This window comes from Barbus barbus (assembly GCF_936440315.1).
Source record: "Barbus barbus genome assembly, chromosome: 4".
NCBI lineage: Eukaryota > Metazoa > Chordata > Actinopteri > Cypriniformes > Cyprinidae > Barbus > Barbus barbus.
In genome coordinates, this window is record NC_136732.1 from 5193406 (window position 1) to 5220478 (window position 27073).

The 27073-nt window shown below is 37.5% G+C and overlaps 1 long non-coding RNA gene across 1 annotated transcript in view; it reads right to left on the reverse strand.

Annotated features, from left to right (window-relative positions):
* The window catches only part of LOC306867355, a 1261287-nt gene that overhangs the window by 389587 nt on the left and 844627 nt on the right, over window positions 1–27073 (reverse strand). Inside the window, exon 2 of the long non-coding RNA XR_013784011.1 lies at window positions 16708–17103. This is a non-coding gene — a long non-coding RNA (uncharacterized lncRNA). The remainder of the gene's footprint in view (window positions 1–16707; window positions 17104–27073) is intronic.

Here is a 27073-nt window from a genome sequence, read left to right on the forward strand (position 1 = left end):
GGGCCCTGAAGCACGTGAGTGGCTGGAACCTCTGAATCAGGAAGCTGTCCAATCGCCTGATCGGGCCGACCTGCCCCATCGAAAGTGGGGGCTTTGAGCACTGTCATAAACGAGCCATGCACGCATGAAAATTTAAATCTGGAAAGTCTCAAAACAAAGGTGCCTAGCGTTGCCCTTGACTAAAGATTTGTATAGTCGACTAGTAGTCATTCATTTAGGCAAATAATCATCCAATAGTTTGTTTATATTAATAAGTCATATAAATCATAATAATGAGCCTCTAATAGTCTAAAATATGTAGCCATGCATAAAGCTTGCTGGAGGGCAAAAGTAATGATTATGAATGTGTTGGGGGAAAAAAACAACAAAGAGACTGCCTGAACATTTTAGTTATTAATTAATTACCACATTGAGCACCCGTGTTAATGATCTGTCCATCAAAGTAACTGATTCATCTCATGACCCCTTTAAACATTTAGCTGGCAGAATAGCTTTGGATGTTTTTGTTTTTATTTCTTTCATAGTATTTTGCCACATCTTAGCCTGCAAAATTTTGCTGAGCTGTAATAAATGTGACCACACCTTAATGAGGAATTTTGAGTTCTGAAAATGATATTGCTTTGGGGAAACATATAGACTATGGAGTGATTTTATTTTAAACAAAACATTTTTTTTTTTTTTACCATTGTGATCTTTCCTAAATAGAAGGTTTGTGAATGTTGAAACCGAGCAGGGTGACAAGGACTCAATTGAACTACACGAGAGCAGAGGGGTCAGATGATGAGTCTGAGATGCTGGATAAGAAGTCTAACTTAAAATCCAGCAATCTTCTTGAAAAGACCATTTGAAAGACTGAAAGAGACGCAATGTTTAATTCAGCTGATGAGGTTGAGAAAGCAAAGCAAAAAAGTCCAACAAGAATAAAATCAAAACAAGTTGGCAAAATCCTGACACGTATTTGGAACTAAAACAGTACTATTTACTGTGAAAAGGCACAAGACAAGATCTCTAGACATTTTGAGAGAAGTCATTGAAATGAAATAGACGTTGCGTGGAAGTCTTGGAAACTGGACGTGGCAAGAGTTTTACTTGGCAACAACCAACTGCTGATGAAGCCATTTCTGATTTCCTTCCCTCTCCCGATTGTCTTCTTTATGTGAAAAGGAGAGAAAGTGAGATCAGCTGTGACCTGTCTTATACCAACGGCAGCAAAGTGCTCTGTAGGCATATTAGACCTCTCTTGCAAGTCATGCGAGAAGATGAAACCACACAAACAATAATGAAGGGCCAATTGATTTGTCTATATAGTGAATTACTTTATAGAAAGTCTGGTCATGATAAATCACAAGATTAGTACATGATTCCAAAAATGAGGGAGCTGGCCAAGTTAAGTCAAAATCAAAAAAAGTGAGGAACCTTGAGGAGCTTTGTAAGCCTGAGAACTTTCTCCAAGCCATCACTGCTTGTAAGGGAGTGAGCAATTATCAGCTCTTGCTCTGAAGATCGGATACTTCTTGAAGGATGCCTGTCAGTTTAGTTTGGGACAAAGTTTAATGGCAGGCAGAGCCAGTTCTAGACATTTGGAGGCCCTAGGCAAAATTCAAGTTGGAGCCCCCCCCCCCAATAAAAAGCACTTGAAAAAAATATGATTCCTAACCATTTTAGTTATACAACATTTCAATTTAAAATTTGTATATTTTTACTTGTATAGTGCCGGTCAAAAGTTTGGACACATTTTTGAAAGTCGCTTATGATCATCTGCATTTATTTGATCACAAATACAGAAACTATAATAAACTATAAAATTGTGAAAAAAAAATTTTTAAATAATGGTTTTCTATTTTTAGAATACTTTAAAATATAAATTTCTGTAAGTCATAGCTGAATTTTGAGCATCAATTTAGCACATCCTTTAATGAAAGTATTAATTTCTTTAAAAAAATACTGACCCATATTGCAAACTTTTGAACGGTATTGTTACAAAAGATTTCTATTTTACACTGGACAAAATTATAAAACGCAACACTTTTGTTTTTGCCCCCCTTTTTCATGAGCTGAAGACTTTTTCTATGTACACAAAAGGCCTATTTCTCTCAAATATTCACAAATCTGTCTAAATCTGTGTTAGTGAGCACTTCTCCTTTGCCGAGATAATCCATCCACCTCACAGGTGTGGCATATCAAGATCCTGATTAGACAGCATTTTTCCCCCTCCCATTTAGCCAATTGTATCTAGTCTACATATATTGGTATTATTAATATTAATAAATATAAATATTACGTATTGTACCGCTATCGTGGAGGGGAACTTTTCCCTAATTCAGTAAACACGTAGTAAAAGAAACAGTCTGATACCACTAAATCAAACATTGTTCAGTTTGTTATCCAAAACAAAACAACATTGTTCAGTTACGTATAACACGTAAAGCTCACTTTTTCAGTTCATTCCCCGTCCACGAATCCCTCGAATTCTTCTTCTTAAGTGTCCGAATTGAACAGTTGAGTGTAAGCAAGCACAGTACCGGTGTTTACTGACTACGGTAACATTTTTACAGAGCACCTTGATCTATATATAAGGCGCTCCGGATTACAAGGCGCACTGTCGTTTTTTGAGAAAATTAAAGGTTTTTAAGTGCGCGTTATAGTGCGGAAAATACGGTAAGTGTTATGTGTGTATATATATATATACACACACACACACACAACACTTTCAGTTTATTTATATATATATATATATATATATATATATATATATATATATATATATATATATATATATATAAATATACTGAAAGTGTTATTGTTAGAGCAGTAATGTAATCATCAACACAATTTATAAGTTACACGCATCTGAGGTACTTAAAAAAAGAGGTCTGGTGTTTGCTTTCTGAATTTGAATATAAACTTCTTTGCTTTTACTTTTGTAGCTAGTCAGCTCATGGCGCGATGTTATTCACTGTACGTGCAAATAAATAGCATCGAGTCTGAAGAAAGAAATAAAGTAAACTAATCCTTTAAATGCTGCTTTTTATTTTTACAGGACAACAGTATGTATTATTACAATATAAGATATATCTATATATTTGTGCTAAAATGTATATTTTTAATAAGTGCTGGGGGGCGTGGCTTGTTGGAGTGACTTGGGAAGTGGTCAGATTTTCCTTCTTTTTTGTCTCTAGCTGATCACATGCCTGAATATAATATATATGTGCAGCTAATAATTAGAGTAGAGTAGCATTTTTAAATATCTAATATCTTTCAATGCATTAATACATTTATTCAACGAGGATGCATTACATAAAAAAACCATACAAAAGATTTTTGAACACAACCTTTCTTAACATTGTATTCATCAAAGAAGTTTGAAAAATTGTGCAGAGGCAGCGAGAGAACATTCCTCAAGTCTGTTTAGACAGTGCAACTACAGCATAGTGATTAATTAAATATAATTACATCTTCATCAACCGGTATCCATGATCACATTACAGAGCTCCAGAGCCTATATCGACTATGCTGGTTATCAGATATATAAACAAAATTAAGTATTTTTATTTAAAAGAAATCTATATCAGTCCATCTCTATGTATGCAAAGATCCTGATTCGGAGGACAGAAGAACTTTATGATCTTATAATGTCAATAAGTGAACTTTTTAAGAATAGTACATTTTTAAAAAGATAAAGAAAAATGTAAACTAAAGAAAAATAGTTGTTCTCCAAACAGGAGAAAAAAAGTCCTTTTACTTCAGGTGCATAGAGCCAAGGGAATACTTGCTAGTTGCACACTGAATCCAGTGCCAGCTGAAAAAGTCTAGCAAAACAATGTTTTTATTTTAAAAACTGCATCATGCAAAAAGTTTAGGGTGCATGTAAAATCAAAACCAGACAAACAAATAGTCCATTTGTTTTTTTATTCACATGCACCCTGCACTTTTCGCACAATGCGATTTAAAAAAAAAATACAAATCAGTGTGCAGCTAGCAACCTATTTGCTCATTAAAAAAGATAAAGAATAAATTACAAAAAATAACAATATAGCTGCTCTTTTCTCATATTTATGAAATAATTTACAGCACAACAGCCCTCTTCATCAAACAATTCTGAGAATTACTGTTCAAACTGTCTTTAGGAAGAGAGATGGTGGGAGAAAGTAGAACGTGAGAGAAAGGGGAAATAAGAGGAGGTTTGGGACGCTTCTGAAGTTGGAGGATGCTGCATTGAATGCAATAAACCCAGACTGGTTGCTGCCCGTGTAAGACTTGATCCAGTCCTGGTACTGAGAGACTCTGGCAAACACAGTGGGATATATGGGCACAGCACATTCTCTACCAAAACTCACAATGCCAGACTGAATCCACAGGGAGCCGTTCCTGCTGAGCATCGGACCTCCAGAGTCTCCCTGTATTGACAAACATTCAGCATTTATATCTCTGAACAGCTGTTACAGACAGAAGTATGCAATAGTGCAGTCCAATGGTAAAAGTATGCTGACCGTGTATCTGTAAAAAAATTCTTTCTTTTTTTTCTGAGGCCGGCATACCTTTTTCAATTGTTCACAAGTCTCAAAAAGTAATCAGTGCAAGTCTTCAGTCAGCTTTTCATAAGTCTTTATTTTTGCAACTTGATTCCACTTGAGCAAGTGTGAACTTGACCTATAATATATATATATACATATATATATATATACATATATAAACACACACACACACACACACACTTATACAGTATATGTATAAACAACTCGAATTCTGGAAATGTTGGGACACTTTTAAAAAATGAATAAAATGAAAACTAAAATAACTTCAAATTACATGAGCCAATATTTTATTTACAATAGAACATAGATAACAAATGTTTAAACTGAGAAATTTTACACACAAAAGCGTGCATGAAATGAGCTAATTTCAAATTTGATGCCTGCTACAGGTTTCAAAATAGTTGAGGTGTTGTAAGGTGTGTGCCTTTGTAGTGGATGGTGATGAGGATCCAATGACGTGCAGGTGTGTTCAATGATTAGGTGAAGCCAGGTGAGGGTGTGTGTTGTGATTGGAGAGGGAGAAGGACAGACAGACAGACTCGTAACAATACCCTTAAGTCCCTTATTATTGTGGCATAATGGACTAAATTGAATAATAATAGAATAATAATAAGCTTTTTGCTGTATGGGAGGACAAGTGAAAGTTTGCGTATTGTGTTCATGGCCGTCTGCTTGCCTTGTAGTAGATTTAATAATAACTATACATTGAATTTTATGTTTTAATTGCACTTAATGTATCTTAATATATTAAGCCATGTTAAGTGTTTATGGTTTTCTAGAAACTTTGCGTATTGCGTTCATATTCTGCTGTTCTGTAGCCATGGATTTGCGGGTCTTGTCTTTTTCTCCTACAGATGACTTGCAGGACCCTGTTCGTTATTGAACTAAATTAGTTTTAACAAAGTCTCTTTATGACAAGTCCTGTCACTCGGCGGCCATCTTTGAAACGCTTCTCGGGCATCCAAGTGCAGTTCCTATCTCTTTGAATGGGGAAACATCAAATTCTCCAAAACTGTTCACTAAGCTTACGATTAAATTTCATATTTGAAATCACCAATGAAATCGGACAACAACTGTATCATAAATATTGTTTCTTTTGCTCAAAAAGCTTATTTTTGGACATGCACATTCCTGAGCGTCTCAAGAGCTTTGACTGTTTCTATAGCAACCGGGACTTCTACCGGCAGCTGCAGTGACGCGTTGACATTAGCGATTGGCTCTTTCATTCAGAAGGCGGTGCTTCCTGCGATTGAGCGACCATATTGAGCGTTCATATTCAAAACCATAGATTTATATGTCTATGTTCAAAACAATACGAGTGACATGCCTTGGGTATTCTATAGTCTTTGGTTTTAATCGTTTAACCACCAGAGTGTCTTGTCTCCATTGGCAACGCACACGATTCGTGTCAAATGCAAGTTACGTCGCAAGCGGCGATTGCAAGTGACATTGTAATTTAGTTTCTTTTTTCTTGTCTTCACCACCTGGCTAATGTTGTACAATGTTGAGCGATTCAAACAAAAAATAATCAATAAATAGAACAAAATAAAAAAGACTGCAAGTGACATCACTCGCAGAAGTGCAAGTGTCTGAGTGTGCAAGTACTGAGAGTACAAGTGCAAGTCTGCAGCCAGACCCTTCTCGAATTTGATCCAATTCTTGCCTGATATAGGTTTCCAGCTGCTGAAGAGTTTGTGGTCGTCTTTGACGTATTTTTCGTTTAATGATGTGCCAAATGTTCTCTATAGGTGAAAGATCTGGACTGCAGGCAGGTCAATTCAGCACCTGGACTCTTCTACTACGAAGCCATGCTGTTGTAATAGCTGCAGTATGTGGTTTTGGTATTGTCCTGCTGAAATACACAAGGCCTTCCCTGAAATAAACATCGTCTGGAGGGGAGCATATGTTGCTCTAAATCCTTTATATACCTTTCAGAATTCATAGTGCCTTCCAAAACATGCAAGCTGCCCATACCGTATGCACTTATGCACCCCCATACCATCAGAGATGCTGGCTTTTGAACTGAACGCTGATAACACACTGGAAGGTCTCCCTCCTCTTTAGATCGGAGGACATGGCGTCCGTGATTGCCAACAAGAATGTTAAATTTGGACTCGTCTGACCATAGAACACTTTTTCACATTGAAACAGTTCATTTTAAATGAGCCTTGGCCCACAGTACACGACGGGGCTTCTGGACCATGTTCACACATGGCTTCCTTTTTGCATGATAGAGCTTTAGTTGGCATCTGCAGATGGCACGGCATACTGCGTTTACCGACAGTGGTTTCTGGAAGTATTCCTGGGCCCATTTAGTAATGTCAATGACAGTATCATGCCGATGAGTAATGCAGTGTTGTCTGTGGGCCTGAAGACCACGGCCATTTGGCCTTGTCCATTGCACACAGAGATTTCTCCAGTTTCTCTGAATCTTTGATGATGTTATGCACTGTAGATGATGAGATTTGTAAAGCCTTTGCAATTTGATGTTGAGGAACGTTGTTTTTAAAGTATTCCACAATTTTTTACGCACATTTTCACTGATTGGAGAGCCTCTGCCCATCTTTACTTCTGAGAGACTCTGCCTCTCTAAGACATCCCTTTTATAGCTAATCATGTTACAGACCTGATGTCAATTAACTTAATTAAGTGAAGTGAAGTGACATACGGCCAAGTATGGTGACCCATACTCTGAATTCGTGCTCTGCATTTAACCCATCCATAGTGCACACACACAGCAGTGAACACACACACACCGTGAACACACACCTGGAGCAGTGAGCAGCCATTTATGCTGCAGCGCCCGGGGAGCAGTTGGGGGTTCGGTGCCTTGCTCAAGGGCACCTCAGTCGTGGTACTGAGGGTGGAGAGAGCGCTGAACATTCACTCCCCCCACCTACAATCCCTGCCGGCCCGAGACTCGAACCCGCAACCTTTGGATTACAAGTCCGACTCTCTAACCATTAGGCCACGACTTCCCAAAAAAAAAAAAAAAAAAAAAATTTGTGGGCAGCCATTTATGCTGCGGCGCCCGGGGAGCAGTTGGGGGTTCGGTGCCTTGCTCAAGGGCACCTCAGTCGTGGTATTGAGGGTGGAGAGAGCGCTGGATATTCACTCCCCCCACCTACAATCCCTGCCGGCCTGAGACTCGAACCCGCAACCTTTGGATTACGAGTCCGACTCTCTAACCATTAGGCCACGACTTCCCCCAAATTAGTTGCTAGATGTTCTCCCAGCTGAATCTTTTCAAAATTTCTTTCTTTTTCAGCCCTTTGTTGCACCCGTCCCAACATTTTTTGAGACCTGTAGCAGGCATCAAATTTGAAATGATAATAGTGGATAAAAAGTATAAAATTTCTCCATTTAAACATGTTATGTCCTCTATGTTCTATTGTGAATAAAATATTGGCTCATGTGATTTGAAAGTCTTTTAGTTTTCATTTTATTCAAATTTAAAAAACATCCCAACATTTCCTAAATTCAGGTTGTGTGTGTGTGTGTATATATATATATATATATATATATATATATATATATTAGAGGTGGCATGGTACACAGATGTCACAGTTCGGTACATACCTCGGTGGGCAGAGGCTCTCCAATCAGTGAAAATGTGCGTAAAAAATTGTGGAATACTTTAAAAACAACGTTCCTCAACATCAAATTGCAAAGGCTTTACAAATCTCATCATCTATCACGTTTCGATACGATTTCGGTACAACAGGAAAAAACAAAATCTACTATGCTCAGTTTCTTTTCATTTATTTTGAATAGACAGTAGTGCAAATTACATTTTTTTTCCATCTAGATGTGAAAATACTGAATATTATTACGTTATATGTATAAAATCTGTTTTGTTTTCATTGTGAGTGTACACAAATAAAGGCAGACCTTTATACAGTAAGTGTTTTTAAGACAATAAGTGTTTAAAGTTGATTCTGCTGGTATAAGGAAACAGTTGAAGTGATTGCACCGGAGCGCGCGCGCGCGTGCCGTGCACACACAAAAAAACAAACACACAAATCAGTTCCAGCGTTGCTAACTTGACAGCGCAGTTGGTACTTTATCAAAATAAAATACAGTGAGCCAAACATCAGCTGACCCGGCTCTGTGTCACCGTTGGAACGCGACTGAAGAACAAAGGCTATAATTTACATGATAAATCATAGTTTAGCATTCAGATATGTTACATCGCAAATATGGAAATATTATGGAATATTTGGATTTGTGACGAATGAGAGAGGTAGGATACACGAGCACAAAGCCCCATTTCACAAACAGTTGAGTACACAAGCCTTTAAAGTAAACTCCTTAGACACGTTCAGAATCAGCACACGGTCACTGTTTAGTGGGCTTTGTTGTCAAGCGCGCAACTCACGGGCCACAGCATTCGCTGTTCTTCTGCTGGCGGTTATCAAACAGTGTTGCATTGCTGCGGGCGCCCCCTTCTGGATTGGGGGTGAATTGCCTGTATTCATCGTAAGGCCTCATGCACCGAACCGAGATGTCCGAACCGTGACGGTTCGGTACGAATACATGTACCGTGCCACACCTAATATATATATATTCATGTTTTTTTTTTTATGTATATGAATGTATTAACATTAATATAGAAGGTTTTTATTTGTATTTTTTGAGAAGCTGGAATGGTACCCCCCCAAAACTGGCGAGTAGTGTTTTTCAAATTGCTTCGGATTAAAAAGGGTTCAAATAAATGACTGATGTCTTACCTGACATGCACCTTTTCCTCCCTCATTTAACAATCCAGCACAAATCATATTGCTTGTGATGCTTATGTTGATCCCTCTATAAGCATTAAAACAGTCACTGTTCTTCACAACTGGTATCATCACCTCCTGCAGTATGTCAGGAAGCTTGCTGCCTGTGACACAGATCAGAGAACAAAGTTTATGGCTTTATTTTTTATGGCTAAAAAACATTTCTATGTATATTGTTAAGGTTTACAGTAGTGTTGTAGTGAAGACCACCTAATCCAAAACCAAATCAAGACCAAGACTTTGAGTGGTTGAGACCAAGACAAGACAAGACCAAGACCAGCATTGGTCAAATTCATATGGAACATTTACTGCCTGAAAAAAAAAGTTATGTATAATAAATAAAATTAGAATAATAAGACACTATATGGAGCATAAATACGTTTTCTACGTTTCTGGACCTTGATCATGTTAGGATCCTTTCTGTCTATGCAGGATCAGAGAGCTCTCACAATTCATCAAAAATATCTTAATTTGTGTTCGGAAGATGAATGAAGGTCTTACGTAAGTAATTAATGACATAATTTTAATTTTTGGGTGGTCTATCCCTTTAACTAGTTATTGATGGCATTTGAAGCAGGAAGTTTTATATACAGTCACAATGATGTTTCTTCTAAATAAATCAGACAATGTACTGGCAATTTAGTGATATCCCCATAGTCTTGACAAAAATCCCAAGTCCTTTTAGTCTGGGACCAAGACAAGACTGAGTAAAAATGTGGTCAAGACAGAAACAAGACCAAGACCTTCAAGAATGGTCTTGAGACCGGTCTCAAATGTTCACTCACCTCCAGGTTGTAGTCTGCCCCATCCAGTGACCCAGCTCTCAGTACCTGCAGTAAATGTACTATTAGCAGCAGACAGACAGACCGGCTTAATGTAATCAGAGAAAGGCACAGAAGAGGAGAGCTGGATCAGTGCTATGTCGTTGTCAATAGTAGCAATGCTAAAGTTAGGATGATTGATGATTTGACTCGCTGTCCTGTATGTCTCATAAGGGTTTGAGCCGGATTGGCTCAGACGACCAAAGTACATCACAACGTAAGATGCATTGATCCTGTAAATAGAGAAAATCTGCTTTAGTCTCACTATTATCAATCTACAAATGTATCTTAAGCTTTATTTAAGCTTTCGACATACTCCAGGAAGCAGTGAGCTGCAGATAAAACCCAGTCTTTAGTGATGAGAGTCCCACCACAGAAGTGGCCAAAGTCGATGTAATGAATGCTGACCTGCCACGGCCAAGCCCCTGCCGTCGCATCCTCCCCTCCAACAATCCTGTTGCTGAGGGGGGCTTGACCACATACTGATGAGAGAAAGCAAGACTTCCTTCTTAAAATGCCTCACAGTCAGGGGCGGACTTTACCGATAAGTGAGGTAAGCGGCTGCTTAGGGCCCCGGGGAATCAGGGGCCCCATCTGATATTGGCAAAACATATTTGGCAAACTCTCCAGTGTGTATTTGTATTATGGAGAGTGTCAAATGTTCACTCACCACTCAAAATGGAAAGTTTTTGTCAAGTGTTGGGTTCCGCAAGTTCGCAAATCCTCTCATTATAAAAAAGTCTAGATGTGATGTGAATAAGAGATTTATTGTGTAGTGCAGACAGCTTCATTGATTAACGGAACGTCGTGAGATTGTGACGAACTGAAGTGAATGACAGCTTTTAGTGATTATAGAGGTAGCGCTCTGCACACTTTCTGGCTGTGTAATCCTGACCGTCTCAGAACGGATATATTCAAATAAAGAATTGTTTTGTGTCATGATTTTATTTGTCTTTTTGTTTCATAATGACTTGCTTGTGTGCTTTTCCTCTGCACACCAGCATGAACTGCAGATTTTGGCTTAATAAAAGAATACATTTTCGTTTGGTTTCTCGGCAAACCCTACCATATGTCTGAAGAACACTTGGAATACAGAGCGAGTTGCATGGGATAATTTTATCACATCTGAATCCTTTTTGTAAAAAGATTGAAGAAGGTTACAATTCATTAAATGGACAAGTGCAAGCATTTTTTAAATAATATCTTCTTTTGTGGTCTTTTTAGGGGTGTCCCTGACTAAGGATTTACAAAGTCGAATCGGAATTTTATAATCTTGCTGATAGTCGACTGATAGTTGAATCATATGTTTGGGGGCGGGGCAAAAATACATTACCAAGAGTCGAGTCAAACATCCAACAGTCATTAAAGACATTAACACACAGGGAAAATGTACATCGGACACCTTGCAGATACAAAAATAATGTTCTATATTTTGATTAAAAGATAGTTACCATTAAACGTCAGCGAAACCCTAAGAATTCACAATTTTTATTTATTTATTTTTTTACAATAGTGCTCTCATTATAACAATATATAGTGTGACACGTGTCCCGAAGCCTCATCAGCGTCGCCCTGGTAACCCACGAGGAACACCTGAAAGTCCTCATCCCGGGCTGATCGGTCACGGCTGCTGGCAAATCAAGCGGCGGCCATATAAGCCGCCGCCAACCCGAACACAAGTGAGTGATCACTCCAGAAGACTGGATGTTAACGTCTGTTCTGATCTTCTCCCACAGAAAGCTCGTGACCGATCAGCACCGCCCCGCACGGACACGCCGCTCTGGGAGCACCAGGACTACCAGCACTATCAGCACTACCAGCACTACCACGAATGAGCACCCCGGCACGTGGTTTCTTCACTTTTATTAATAAATCCACCCTTCGGGGACTTCCCTGCCATTCTCTGTTGTCGTGTGATTCCTCACCCCGCCACAATAGGCCTATATGATATTAATGTTATGCATTTCTGTTTTGAGCTGCGCGCGCTGAAGATAACCAGTAGAATGAAGCACATAACAGCAGGTTTTTAATCAATGGGATTCAACTCATCAATTATCTCATATAGAATACGCTTCGTTATTTATACATAATGTTAATATGTACAGACTTATAGGTTATCTGCACAAAACGCCCCGAATGCACATAAATGTGTCTGCACGGCTCTGAATGATCTCCTTCACGTTCTTCACGCAACAATGTGCAGAAACATGGCAACTAAATTCTAAAAATTCACAGTGTTTATAATATTATTATAATAGTGTTCTCATTATAATGTTATGTATATGACAGTCATAGTTATTAATATTCTGCATTGTTGTTTGTGCTGCTCGCGCTGCGCGCTGAAGAGATAATCAATGTAGTAGCTACTACAATGGCAGAACCCTTGGAATGGGCTGAATTGGAACGTCCTAAGCCCTTGATCCCTAGAATCTGCTGTGAAGTTGGTTTATTGTTTTCCCCCTTACGAATTAGTTTGGTGCAGCACTCTATATGTATACAGGTATGCTTGGGCTGCTATAAATGTAAAAAATAATAATAATTTATATATTATAGAGTTGTTTTGGGCGGGGATAAATTCAACACAATATGTGATGATATCACAATCATGTTGCATTGTGGTCTACGGAGCGGCCTAAAGCATGCATATGAAGCAGACTTGCTCCCTCTGTCAAAATTGAGGGGTTGAGGGTCTGTCCATATAAATTTCCCTCGTCCACATCACGAAGTGGAACGCACTTCAAAATGGCAGCGGGGATTCCCCCGGGGGGAAGTGCTTAGGGACGTTCACGAGTGCGTGTCTAAAAGTGGAGTGGAACGCAGCCATACATTCTGTGAGTTTTACAGTCATTTTGAGAACTTACCATCTAACTGACAGAGGGAACCTGTGTGGACAGACAAAGACAGAGACAAAGAAAAGTCAGTAGACAATGGTCCAGACAGAGCTGATAAACTGGTTTGTTTAACCCACTATCACTACACAATACAATTTCACCTGTTACATCAGTGTTGGTTCAAAATGTCATGAAAACAAGACAAAAAACACTTTCTATGAAGCCCGTATTTATAATACATTATAAGGGTATTCTTAAGGCATTATAATGAATGCATAATGCATTATAAAAACCTTTTAATGTGTTATAAAATCTCATTAATAATCATAACAACAATTATAATACATTATACGGGTATTCTTAAGGCATTATAATGAATGCATAATGCATTATAAAAACCTTATAATGTGTTATAAAATCTCATTAATAATCATAACAACAATTATAATACATTATAGTACTTACGTATTTGTGGTTATAACTTATGATTATTTATAACACACAATGAACTTCTCAATTTAAGACAACTTATAGATTTAATTTGGGTTGGGATTTAATTTGTGTTTCAAGAATAAGCTACTTAAATGTAAAATGTTTTTTTCTCTATTTTACAACAGTGAAAGATGACTTCCCTTATTGATCACGTCTCAGATTGATTGCATGTTTTCTTGCACGGCTGGATGTTGGTCTCGTGAAAAATATTCACGTTATTTGTATTCGCCAAAACGGATTTACTGAAGTCAAAACGGAATTGGCATTAGCATGAGCGCCGCTTGCTGTGAGGTGGGAGCAACGAGACGGCAGAGGATTTCACAGCCTTCCTCAAACAGTTATGTTCACGATTTCTGATTTAGTTAACGTATACTGTGTGAGGGTGGCTGTGACTGGATGGTGATCAGTAAGTGGTTATCAGTCAAAAACACGGGACAAGGGAGGTCACGTACTGGACACATAAATCAAGCCCAATATATGGGATGGTTGGCAACCCTAGTTATTTCTGAGTTTTATGGCCATAAACTTACTGAATAAAAAAATTATTGTCTTGTCTTTGTGTGCATTTTCAAACAATGTTTGGGTAGTTTGCTTAAGTATTTTACAGTATATTACAAGTATGACAGTATTTTTGTTACAGAATATAAAAAGTATTTATTATTCATTCTTTATAATTATCACTATTTTCCACATTTTGGAAAGTGGAAAGCCATCAAATCTCATGGAATGAGAAAAGTAATCAAATATATAACTAACTTTTAACTAAACAATTGGATCAATGTAGTGATCAAAATATCTATTTAATATGTATTATACATATTTAATATGTAGTGATTAAAAAGTATCTTTCAGCTTCTTCAAGTCACTCAACTGCATCCTGATTCTTGACATCCTGGAATTTACATGAATATAAATCATCGATTGAAATGCATAAATTATGCATTTGTACAGACATTCATACAAATGCAGAATGTGTGTTTATCTACAAAACCAATTTCAAGCATTTAGTCTTTAAATCCGAAGGTTTTTACAGTCATGACAAGCATAAGGAATTAAATGGCTTAAACAATTGAAACAGATATGATTGAATTTACATCTGATTTTGTCATGTTGGAGGCTTTTTGTGTGGTCTTACCTGCTATGTAGAGAAATATGACTCCAGCAGCACTCAAAGCAGTGTTGAACTTCATCCTGTTCTGCTCTGTGATCCGACTGCTGTTTCTCCACCGTCAGGTTTCTGACAATACTGAAAGCAAGCCACTGCATTTATCAAGAGTTCTCTGTCTCTCCACCCCACCACTACATTCATCTCTGACACATTTTCAGAAAAATAAGCTTACCCTGAGCTTTTCATAGGCATTTTTTTGCAGATGTTGGTGGGATCATCACTACCTTTAACTAAAGTCGATTTCATCGCCTCAACTTTCTGAAAGCATTTAAAAAAAAAAACCCATGCAGAAGCATGAACAACACAGAGGAACAAAAAAGACATCGCCAATCCATCATTCTTCATAATTTAATTCACAAATGCTTCATGAAATAATACAAGTCATGTACATTTAATCCACCACCTATATCCATAGCTCCAATATATGGAAATGTGGATTAAATATAGAACAATTTCTGTGAATGTTACATTTCTAGGAACTGGTATGAATCAAGTACACCGATCAACATTTTTTCTTAAAATCTCTTTTTATGATTTTTTGTGTATTATTATGCCTGTGGAAATCTTAGATTTGGTTGGGTCTGTTCTTTCTTTCTTTTTTTAAATACTTTAAACTAGTTTTTTAAATTTCATAAATACGCACATCTACTTAATGCTTGAAGTAGTGAAATTGTTGAAAATTGACCTAGTTCACTTAATTTAGATATTGTGATACTGACTGAACACTGACTGATATTAAATCTATCTTGAAACATCACAAGTTCGATATTTTATTCAGTATATTCATATGAGAACAAAAGAATACACTGCACTGAGCCAATAGTTTATGCAATGCAATCAATGAGCAAATTTCCATGATCCCTGAACTTTGAATATATATATATAATTTTGGATTTTGTATATATATAGGGTAAACATACCTATTAAGCTCACCAAAATCTACATTAAGACATTTTTAGTGCACAAGATATTGGTTTCGGTACAAAAAGTTATGTTAAAATAAAAATATTAATCTCTCACATAAAAATATATAATTTTATTTTAAATGACAAAATAATTTTGATTAAGATATACATCATTAAATGCAAAAAGTCTGGCTGTGCTTAATGGGTACATTTGTGTATTACCCTTTAAGCACACCCCTGTTCCCATTAAGCTCACGTCATGTTTTATTAAAAATTCTTGTTTATTTTTAAAAAAAACCTTTTAAAGAATAATTGAATTTTTTTTATTTTTTTATTTGAAGGTACAAAGTCAATAAAAAAACAAAAACAAAAAAACACTAAAATCAAGCAATCACTATGATCAGTTATATGTCATTTAAGGACACTGCAACATCAAGACTAGTCCATGTTCAGCTATATAACACATTCAAAAATTAAATAAAACATTTCCTTCATGGGGATGAACACAGAGACAATGCGCACATTTCTGTGTGAGTTTGTTATGATCGGAAGGAATTGAAAGTCTGCTTATCCATCAGGCAGGCAAACATATAAAGTAATAGACTAATGAGTAAATAAACTGAATGAAAGTAATGGAGCAGCGGCCAAATCAGTCAGCAGGACCCCGGGATTTTTCCGGACCGATGCGGGGCTGCAGGCTGTGCACACGTCAATGCCGTTTACGTTTGGGTCCAGTCGGTTCAAAAATAAATGGGGTCGGGTCGGACTCAGGTCTAATTTCATCGGGTCTGTCTCGGGTCGGGTTTATCTTTTTAAAAACATTATTTATGCACGTCGGGTTCGGGTAAGAGGTGATTCGGGTCTGGCATGGATTTTAGGACCCGAGAAGACCTCTACTCCATATTTGTCTTTATACATACATAATAAATATACACAGTACACACACATATATTATATATAATATCCACAGCCATATCACCCTGCAGCCAAAGACCGGTTGCCCACTGAAGCTAAGCAGGGTTGAGCTGGTCAGTACCTGGATGGGAGACCTCCGGTGAAAAACTAGGTTGCTGTTGGAAGAGGTGTTAGTGAGGCCAGCAGGGGGTGCTCACCCTGTGGTCTGTGTGGGTCCTAACACCCCAGTATAGTGACGGGGACACTATACTGTAAAAAGCACCGTCTTTCAGATGAGACGTTAAACCGAGGTCCTGACTCTCTGTGGTCACTAAAAATCCCATGGCACTTCTCGTAAAGAGTAGGGGTGTAACCCCGGTGTCCTGGCCAAATTCCCTCCACTGGCCCTTATCAATCATGGCCTCCTAGTAATCCCCATCCACTTGATTGGCTCTATCACTCTCTCCTCTCCACCTGTAGCTGGTGTGTGGTGAGCGCACTGGCGCCGTTGTAGTGTGGCTGCCGTCGCATCATCCAAGTGTATGCTGCACACTGGTGGTGGTTGAGGAGAGACCCCCCCCCCCCCCCCCCCCCCCCCATAATTGTAAAGCGCTTTGGGTGTACAGCAATACACAATAAAGCGCTATATAAATGCATCATTCATTCATATAAACAAAAACTTTATGTGATTAATCATTGCCCAGCACTAATATATTAAAAACCCAAGATCAGATGTTATGCAGTGACATTGTATTGCACCGTTGATGAGATAGTTGATGATCTATTATATAATCAGAGAAGAGACCTGCTTGTCCATTTATTATTCTAACCTACTTACAAAGGCACCTGCATATGGCCAAAAATTTGAAAAAACCTGTTTGTACAGTCAACCCTATTCATACTTATAATAGCAAAAAAGTCAAACAACTTTAAAGATTCATCTGTTAACATGATTTCAGTCCTGGAGCTATGCAGAGACAATTGAGACCATAACAATGAACTACATTATGAAGTCAAGTCAACTTTATTTACACAGCGTTTTATACAAAACAGATGGTCAAAGCAGCTGACCCCTGACCCGATACCTTATAGTCCCCACCTACTGCTTGACAGAAATCAAAAGGTCCCCGATGATGTGCCTACTGCTCCATTCATCCAGGCGCCATGAATTTGTACTATCCTGGACACAGATTATATTCAAATATAACATTTTATTTGTCAGATAATTTGTCATTTGTAATAATTGTGGAGGTTGTCTGTGATCTTAATCCATAGCAACTGCAGGTGACAGCATTCCTCCACTCAAAGGGGATTGAGTAGGACAGGGGTAACATTGAGGCATGTCATTCTCTCCCACGGAGAATTAAAATGGACAAACCAACCATAATCATTCGCTTTGCTAACAGAAAGCATAAAACTGAGCTGTTCAAACAGTGAAGACGATTGAAGGCACGGATGTCTCTTTGAATGAACAATTGACCAAGAAAAATGCTGACATTGCCAGAGACAGAAAAAATATATAAATCTACATGGACTATAAATGATAAAATATTTTTTTAAATGAATGCCAGAACTAGCTAAAGTGTTAGTCATTAGGGATCCGGAGGAGCTGGATAAATACCAACGAGGATATTGAAAATAATGTATTTATCAATATTAATAACAGCTGTTGTTATTATACAGATGAGCAATTCAATATAACTTTCCAGTTAGAGCATATAAATGATCCACTTTAAAAGCAGAAGTCTATATGATTGAATAGAGTATTAAAGAATATTTGAGACAGTTTAAGAATCATTTCAACATCATAGCAATATTGGAGACTCGGATCAATACTGAGAAAGGTGTGGATTATGATTATGTGGGTAATAGTATAAGGTGGTGGAGCGCATGCCAGCAGGCATTGATGATTTGTTGGAATGTATTACTGTGGAAATTTGAATGGAAAAGACAAAAAACATTGTATTGAGTTGTACAAACAGAACTCTTGGATCAAATATTGAAATATTTAATGGATGGAAAAAAATGTTTACAAAAACATTACAACACTGCAAAAAATCTTCATCTAGTCAAGACTTACAATCTTATTTCTAGCCATAAAAATCTTATTGATCTTATTTTATTAAAATACTATACAGATTGTGTAAGATTATTATGATTGTTTTATGACTATTTAACTTTTTTTCTTACTTAGTTATCTAATAACTGAAATATGTAATACATGGAACAGTTTTGACGCTATATTATGTGACGCTACGTGAACTGTTGGGTGAAGCGGTCATGCTGACCAATCAGAACAGAGAACTGCAACTAACTGTTTTATAAAAGAATATATAAAATATCTTTTTAGAAAAATTATGAACTATAATATGATAGAACTAGGGGTGTAGCGGTACAGCATGGGGGAAAAAACATAGATTGCTTTTTAAACAATGGTTTACTGAATAAATTGCTCTTTAAATAAATTCAATTATAATTAAAAGTTTCTAAGGATACAAATCTACCTCAGCTTCTGCTCTAAACTATAGGGAGCCCTTTTACATTACTATAAGATTACAATTAACAACAGAGCCCAAACTTAAATTAAATTACTATTTATTTTACGATAATAATCAACACTCAAATTAAAAAATTGTATGCAAACATGCAAATTGTTTTAAATTAAAGGTTCAGTAGGAGATCTCGGAAAATGCTAAAATGCTATGGATTACTTTCATTTTTCAAGGTAATGTGCCTCAAAATTGACCTAAATACGTTTATCACTCCAGACTCCTTTGTGAATGTCATGTCATTATCAGTGTTGTGTAAGTTACTTCCAAACTGTAATACGTTATATATTACTTGTTACTGTTATTTAAAAATAATTCCTTACCTTACAATATTACTGTCTCAGAATTGTAATGCGTTACATGACTCCTGTATTACTTTTGAGTTACTTTCACCAACATATCTACAGAAGTAGAATTTAACAATCTAAAATGACTAAATGTACTGCAGAGCATTTTACATCCAATAGAGGTGTAGCAAAATGACTGTGGACTATCTAGGCATCTCGCAACTTTACAGTCTCCTGCCATCTTCACCCATTTGCCGCTTTTCCACTGGCCAGTGCGAGCCGGGTGAGGCTAATAGCCTCGGAGTTCGAGCACAGAGGCCGAAATAGCCTCGCGGCACTCTTGTAAAACCCGCCCAAACCACGCCTTCACTGGACTACGTCACACAAAAGTTCCACCAGCGAGAGGGAGATGAATGAAATAAATCGCTAAACAAATATTTCAAAAGCGTTGTTTAGTCTTTATTTACAAACTTGGACACCACACGCAGCTATTGACTGACCACGAACAGGAAACAGAACTTATTTGCGGCATTTTTGATTCGTTAATGTCTCGCGGTCTTGCTGTTTTTTTTCTTTGAACAATTAAATTTTGGGCTAACAGTGTGTTTTAACGCAAGCGTTACTGAACTTGTACCGAGTAAAATATTATTGATTAGTAATGCCTTACATTACTGCGTTACAAGAAAAAAGTAATCAGTTACTGTAATGCATTACTTTTGTAATACGTTACTCCCAACACTGGTCATTATAGTGCTTAACATTTTAACCATATTTGTGTGTGTACATCAAGTATTGTTTTAACTGAACAGAGCAGCGCTTGTGAGATTAGTTCGCGCCATCGTAGCGCGAGATTCATTCAGTAGCGCGGTTGCGTGGCTCGGTCCATTGATCTGGGCCAATGACAGGTCAGTGCAGTACGAGCTCTGTAACATCGCGCTGTTTCGTCCCACTTTCAGTACATTAGGCTTCCCATATGTACGACTGAACACCAGTTCTTTCCGTCTCAGTTATGTTACTTCTACTGGCTGCTTATTGCTGTAGATATGCAATGCTGAGAGATATATATGCGACGCCCTCTTCTGGAGACGGAGTGGGAATATGCAGCTTTTAAAGCCATACACTCCAAATCAGCTCTTTTTCAGACACACCCCAAAAATTACATTTTCCAGCTGTTATAATAAATTATCTGTTGGGTATTTTGGTCTGAAACTTCACAAATAAACAACTTTCTGGAAATCAAAACTTCAAAGGATCTCCATTCCTTTTGTGTTTGAAAGAATGAGTGACGAAGGCTGCAGGCGATGCAGAGAAACTTTGCAATAAAAGAATTCACTATAAACTCACACGGTTTTCCAGGAACGCTCTGAAAGGGAATTTTAAAACAGCCAACATAAAGATTGCTGAGAAACACACAGCCTTTTAGCTAATACTGTGAAGAGGAGTTAATGGATAGCCACTGTTTCAATAGAACAAACAGTCTCGTGATACAAAAGAATGGCATTGTGTGTATTTATAGTCAGGCTTCTGAGGAAAACATTATTAGTCTGTGCTTTCATCCATGTCTTGAATACAAAACTAAATTTGTACTGGTAACATGCAATGCATTTACTCCATAACAGATCATTTCAACATCATTAAGTGGTATTATTAAATGTATTCATATATTGGAAATATTTGGAATAATAATAAAAAAGTTTAACGTAAATGTTTATGCAATATTCCGCATTTAATTCTTTATGATAGTCATCACATCAAAACAAGTGTACTTTTTTAAAAGCATGACAAAAGATGTGCGTTACTTAAAAATAAGTGTGTTACTTAAGTGTATTAAGAAAAATGTACTTTCTTTTTTCAATCTTATTATATTATCCCCAAATACAGTTATTAGGATTATTCGGTTACATTTTATTTTAAGGTGTCCTTGTTACAGTGTAATTACAGTATACATTTAATTACTGAGTAATATTAATTAACTATATGTACTTACTATATGGTTAGGGTTTGGCTTAGGGTTACTTGCATGTAATTATGCATAATTTATTGTTATTATAATATTAAGTGCATGTAACGTGTAACAAGGACACTTTAAAATAAAGTTTTAGTACACAAGTATACATTTAAATGTAATTAACACTTCTTTTCAAAAGGGTAGAAGTGAATCATTAAGTGGTATTACTGGGTCCAAGTGAAGGTAAGGATCGATTTTAACAAACAAAAAGGCCAACAAGGCAAAACAAAACAGACTCAGGAACGGGATACATAAAACGGCAACACACAAATATCGACAACATTTAAACCATACCATTAATACAACTAATTCACCCAGACAGAGCAGCAGGAGTGTGGTGTATAAATAGTCCATGACAATGGGGAACAGCTGGGAGTGTAATATGTGACAGGTGTGTGTGATATTTGACAGGTGTGAGGAGTTAGGGGAATGAGAGGACGGGAGATGGTGACCTCTGGTGGTGAAAGGAAGAACTGCAGAGCCCGGACTCATGACAGTATTCATATACTGGGAATATTTATAATACTGTTTAATGTAGTAATTAGGATCCAGATGCAACCAGATGCTCTGTGATCCTCTGCACATCACAGAGGATCTCACCTGGACCACCAACACCATGTCACTCTCCAAAAAGGCACAACAGCGCCTACACTTTCTCCGCCGGCTGAAAAGAGCAAGTCTCCCTCCACCCATCCTCACCACATTCTACAGAGGCACCATTGAGAGTGTGCTGACCAGCTGCATCACTGTCTGGTACGGGAACTGCAGTGCTGCTGACCGCAAGACCCTCCAGCGGACAGTGAACACAGCCGCAAAGATCATCGGTGCCCCTCTCCCCTCCTTCCTGGATATTTTCCTTACACGATGCTCCAGCAAAACCAACAGCATCCTGAAGGACTCCACCCACCCCTACCACAGTCTCTTCCAGCTCCTACCATCAGGAAGACGGTACCGGAGCATCAGAGCCCGCTCCGCCAGACTGCTCAACAGCTTTTGAGAGCCCTGAACTCAAACCACCCCGCCCCCCTCTGAAACCCCATGCAAACCCCCTACCTCCTGAAACAAAATAATCAATTATAATTATACACATGAACATAATAACATTAATAATTATATTATGCACACAGGCATTTAGCCTTGTGTTGCTTGCTGCCCATTTCCATGGCAATGGCGACTCTCAGACTTTGGCGCACTTTTGGATTTTGAACCGTGACGTCAAGCCTTTCTCAACCGCCAGCCGCGAACCAAACGGTTTGTAAAATGTCGCATTTCTGATTTTTTTTTTTTTTTTTTGGAAGAAAACGGGTCTATCGAGTTTACTGAAGACACACACATTCACGACAAAACATTCAGGAAGAATGGTATTCTCCGAGGAAGAAATCGTCAGGTGGCCCGCTGTGAGAAACCAGTCTCAGTTCATCGCCAGAATCGTGTATTTTGCTGGTAGTAGATTAAGTGCTTCTGCTGTACTTTTATGTGCATATGTTATGCTAACTGTGTTGTATTTGTCAGTTTAATTTACCACGCGAGCACATATCACTCTATTTAGATGAGATAGTAACAAGTATCAGTATAACCAAACTTGATTTAGACTGACTGGAAATAGCATACAGCTCTTAATAAGAGTTATTTGTTCATAAATTGGACACTGAAATTGTCCAAAAAGGCCCAGCTCAAGAGTGTCATGTTCGTAAACTGTGACGTAAAGTGGGGGGCTGCTGTGTTTTCTGCCAACTGGCAACCCGGCATGCTGAAATACAATTGGGTAAACTGGCAGTGGGCAGGTTACACAGAACAAAACAGACCGAGTCTGGAGTGCACATTTTCAAAGGTGGATAACTGACTGTAGCATTGTTTTTAGATAAACAAGTACGGTATATTAACTTAACATGTTTGCAGATATTTAAGAAACATGCTATGATATTTTTAGTCAAAAACTTACATACAGCACCTTTAAGGTCTTTAGGTTCAATATTAAATTAAATTGATAGTGTAATTGTAAAAAAAAAAAAAGTTTAATCATATAAATATCTTTTATTTCCTCATCTATACATTAATGTTATGTTTTGGAAGATATTAAGTACTTTTGTACTTATTTACCACAAAATTCCTCAACTACATCATTTGCTTTCATGTGAAATATCACATTTTTATGAATAAATCACAAAAATTATGATCTAAATTTAATTCAAGTTACTTCTGGATATTGATCTAGGTGTTTGGTGTAAAAGTTTTAGTTGCCAACTAAAAGGATTAGTTTAAGAAATAAATAGTTTTGACCAGCAGAGGGCCATAGAGAGCCATTCATTTTACTGGATGTGGCCAACTGCTCGTATCACAACTTTTGTGGTGCATTTTGTGAATTTATGTATTTATAAACATTGGAAAAGACATTTTAAAAACATCTTTCAAATAGTAGAATTTTTGTAGTTTGATGCTCTTCCAAATGTCTGTTTGTTGTTTCAAATATAACTGAAATTTGACAGAAACATGCCACATAAAACACACCTAAAGGACAAGACGTCGAGTAAGATTGTAGTTACATATTATTGCTTTTAATGAACCAACTGTAAAAATGAATAAATAATTAAATGTAGAATGTAGAAGAAATTAAGTATGTAAATAAAACCAACAGCAATATACAGAAATGAACAGGAGTGTAGAGTGTAGATCACATTCTGAAAGTCCACGCACATCTGGCACAAGAGCACTGTGTGAGCAGCACAAATGGCTCTTTTGCAGTTTGTGCACTACTTGTCAGTTTTTTGAATCCTTGGCCCGTGGACAAGCCTGACACCTCTTTCTGTTTGATGGTGGAGGTTCAGAGGAAGGCCTTGGAGCGTCGGAAGAATCCTGTTGTCTCTTTAGGATTGTTGCAGAGGGTGGTGCATTCCCCAGCTCCTCTAGAAAGAGCCTCCTTGATGGTTTGACATCTCTCCACACCACACCACAAAGGCATTTATTGCTGAAACATCAAGGATTGTAGAGAAGACAACCACTGACCAACGATTTGTCTTGCGCTTGCAGTTGTAGCTTGCAATCAGCTGCAATATTTCAAACACACACAAATTAGTATATCTACTGGCAAAAGAGATAACTCACTCTATCACCAACTTTGAACATTTGCAAAATAATGCATCAGATCATAAAATTAGTAAATACCTTGTCAAGGTTGTCAACTCCGCCTTTGCAGCGATTGCAGTCCAAGATGATGTCTGGCCTCTTGTCCTCCCTGTCACTGATTTTGGCATCCTTGTGACATGTGCTCATGAGCAGCACATTTTTATGCCTTTTGGGGCAGTATGACACAAAACTGTGTGCCTCAGTGAATGCAAAAAGAGAGGAAAACACAGCTCTGTCTCTCGTTGCCAGAAGAGCAGGTGGGAGTTCAGGTTTGTTTTTGCGAACTTTGCCAACCATGGTCAATCTCCTTTTCGGGAGCTCCTGGCAAAGGGCATAAGAAGTGAAGAAATTATCACACGTAACTGTGAGTCCCTGGAGCCCAGTGGTCAAATCAAGGACCACACGCATTCCCTGATTTCTCTCTGGCTGTCCATCTGGAGGCTTGCTGGTGTACACTTGCATGTTCCATGCATAGCTTGTCCTGTCAACGATGTCATACCCGCATGGAAACGTCAAATATCCTTTTTTTTTTTTTTTGTGGTAATAAAAATGTATCTAAGGGAACAAAAATACATATATAATAGCAATGAGGCAAAAATAATTGTTTCAAATAAAGTATCAAAAGCAAGTTATATGGTTTTATTGAACAATATTTTTTAAAATACATAATGTAATATAAAACGATATAATCATAACTTAAGTACACTATCCCCCAGTTTCACAGACAAGGCTTAAGTGTAGTCCTAGACTAAAATGTAAGTCTGAGCTGTTTCAACTGAAAGAAACTTATCTTAAAATATATCAGTGCATTTGTTTTGTCTCAAAATGCACACCAGTAATGTTTTATTTTTTTCAAAAGCACATTTATAAAATTATTAAAATGTCCTAATTGAACTATGGCCTGATCCTGGATTAGTCTAAACCCTGTCTGTGAAACTGGGCCTAAGTATTATCCAATCCTTATTTAATATTGGCTAAACAACATTTAATTCAAATGTCCACTTGATCTTTAACATCTGGCCATTTCTTTACAATAGAATTGCTACAGCCGCTGTCACTTCTTGAACAAGAACATGTGGACATCAAAACATGCAAACTCAGTGCGAGGGTTTTAACTTTTGTAATTGTGATGAATTGTCTATGAACAAAATATTTGGAAAGATAATGTAGTCCTGTGTTTGTGTAGGTTTATAAATGATTTAATTTAGAAATCTGATCATCCCTGATTCATCTGTTCCAAGATGAATGTCATAAGCAGCTCAGGCTCACAGCATGCAGAAATTCAAATTCAAATTTTATTTGTCACATACATATACATACATAGTACGACATGTGGTGAAATGCATTGTACGACTGTCCAACAAATTGTCCAACAAAATTAAGAAAAACCTCAAGTTTACAAAAATACAAATAGAAAAAGTACAGTAGAGTAAAAGTAAATGGAGATTGAAATGTGCTCCACACATATAAATGATAACTGTTTGTGCGGAGCAGCATTTACTGTGAACGGAGCCACTCTGAGACACACGTGGCCTACACGCATGTAAATAATTTGAGCGCATATATATATATATATATAGGGGCGCCGCTAAGGGGGGAAAGTTAGGATGATTCTAAGGGCCCACGCACTTTGGGGGTCCCCAGAGATCTGCTTTTTATAGTAATAACAGTACTAGCAGTAATATAATAGAAATTATAAATGTATCTATGAAAGAGTTACAAATAGAACAAAATTACGACTTATTTCTGCATCTCCGGTCAAATTACCCGCCCCCCCACAACACACACACACACACACCTCCCATTCACTGCATGTCACTGCTGAGATCAAATGGTAAACTGTCAAAGCAGAGATGTCCTCGAGTTCAACAAAGAAGTATAAGTCTGAATGGGTGTGGTAGGGGGCCCCACCTCATGTTCTTTCATAGGGCCCAAAATTGCTAGTGGCGCCCCTGTATGTATATATATATATATATATATATATATATATATATATATATATATATATACACACACACACACACACACACATATATGTATCTTTAATTTTATGGAATTGCAGCATTAGTGAATTCACAATAGCACTATGCTAAAGTATGATTTTTAAATGGTTTTAATGCATAGTGCAGCCTTAGGAAGCGGTCTACTGTGTTTCATGGATTCTCATCCGTGGAATGCACCACTTTGGGTATTTTGCCGGTTAATCGACAGTTAAAATAGCAATCAAATATTTTTCAAATTAAGTACTCTAATTTAATCAGGGAATCATGACCACTTCTGTATGTCATTCTGTCTGTCTATCAGTCTTTCTGCCTGTCTGTCTGTCTATTAATTTACTATATTTGGTCTTGACTTGAGAAAATCTTACACACTGTTTCTAGTGTAATGTACGTAGTACATAGACCTGTAGTTTTAGGAAAGCCATATAAACCCTTGGGAACTAAATACTCACATGCACACATTTCACAGGTTTAGCTGAAGGAGGGGACTCTTTGTGAGGTTCAGGTCTTGGTGTTTCAGGGCTTTATAATGGTATGTGCTTGGGTTTCCAGTATTTAAGTGCTCTTTTTTGGATGTTTAGAAGGAGAGGGTTGGCCTAATTCTGCCCTGCATCCGTTATTTTGTGTTTTTCTGTGGATTTTTAGTGTTCTTTTACAGAAATCTAGATGTAGAGTTTCAATT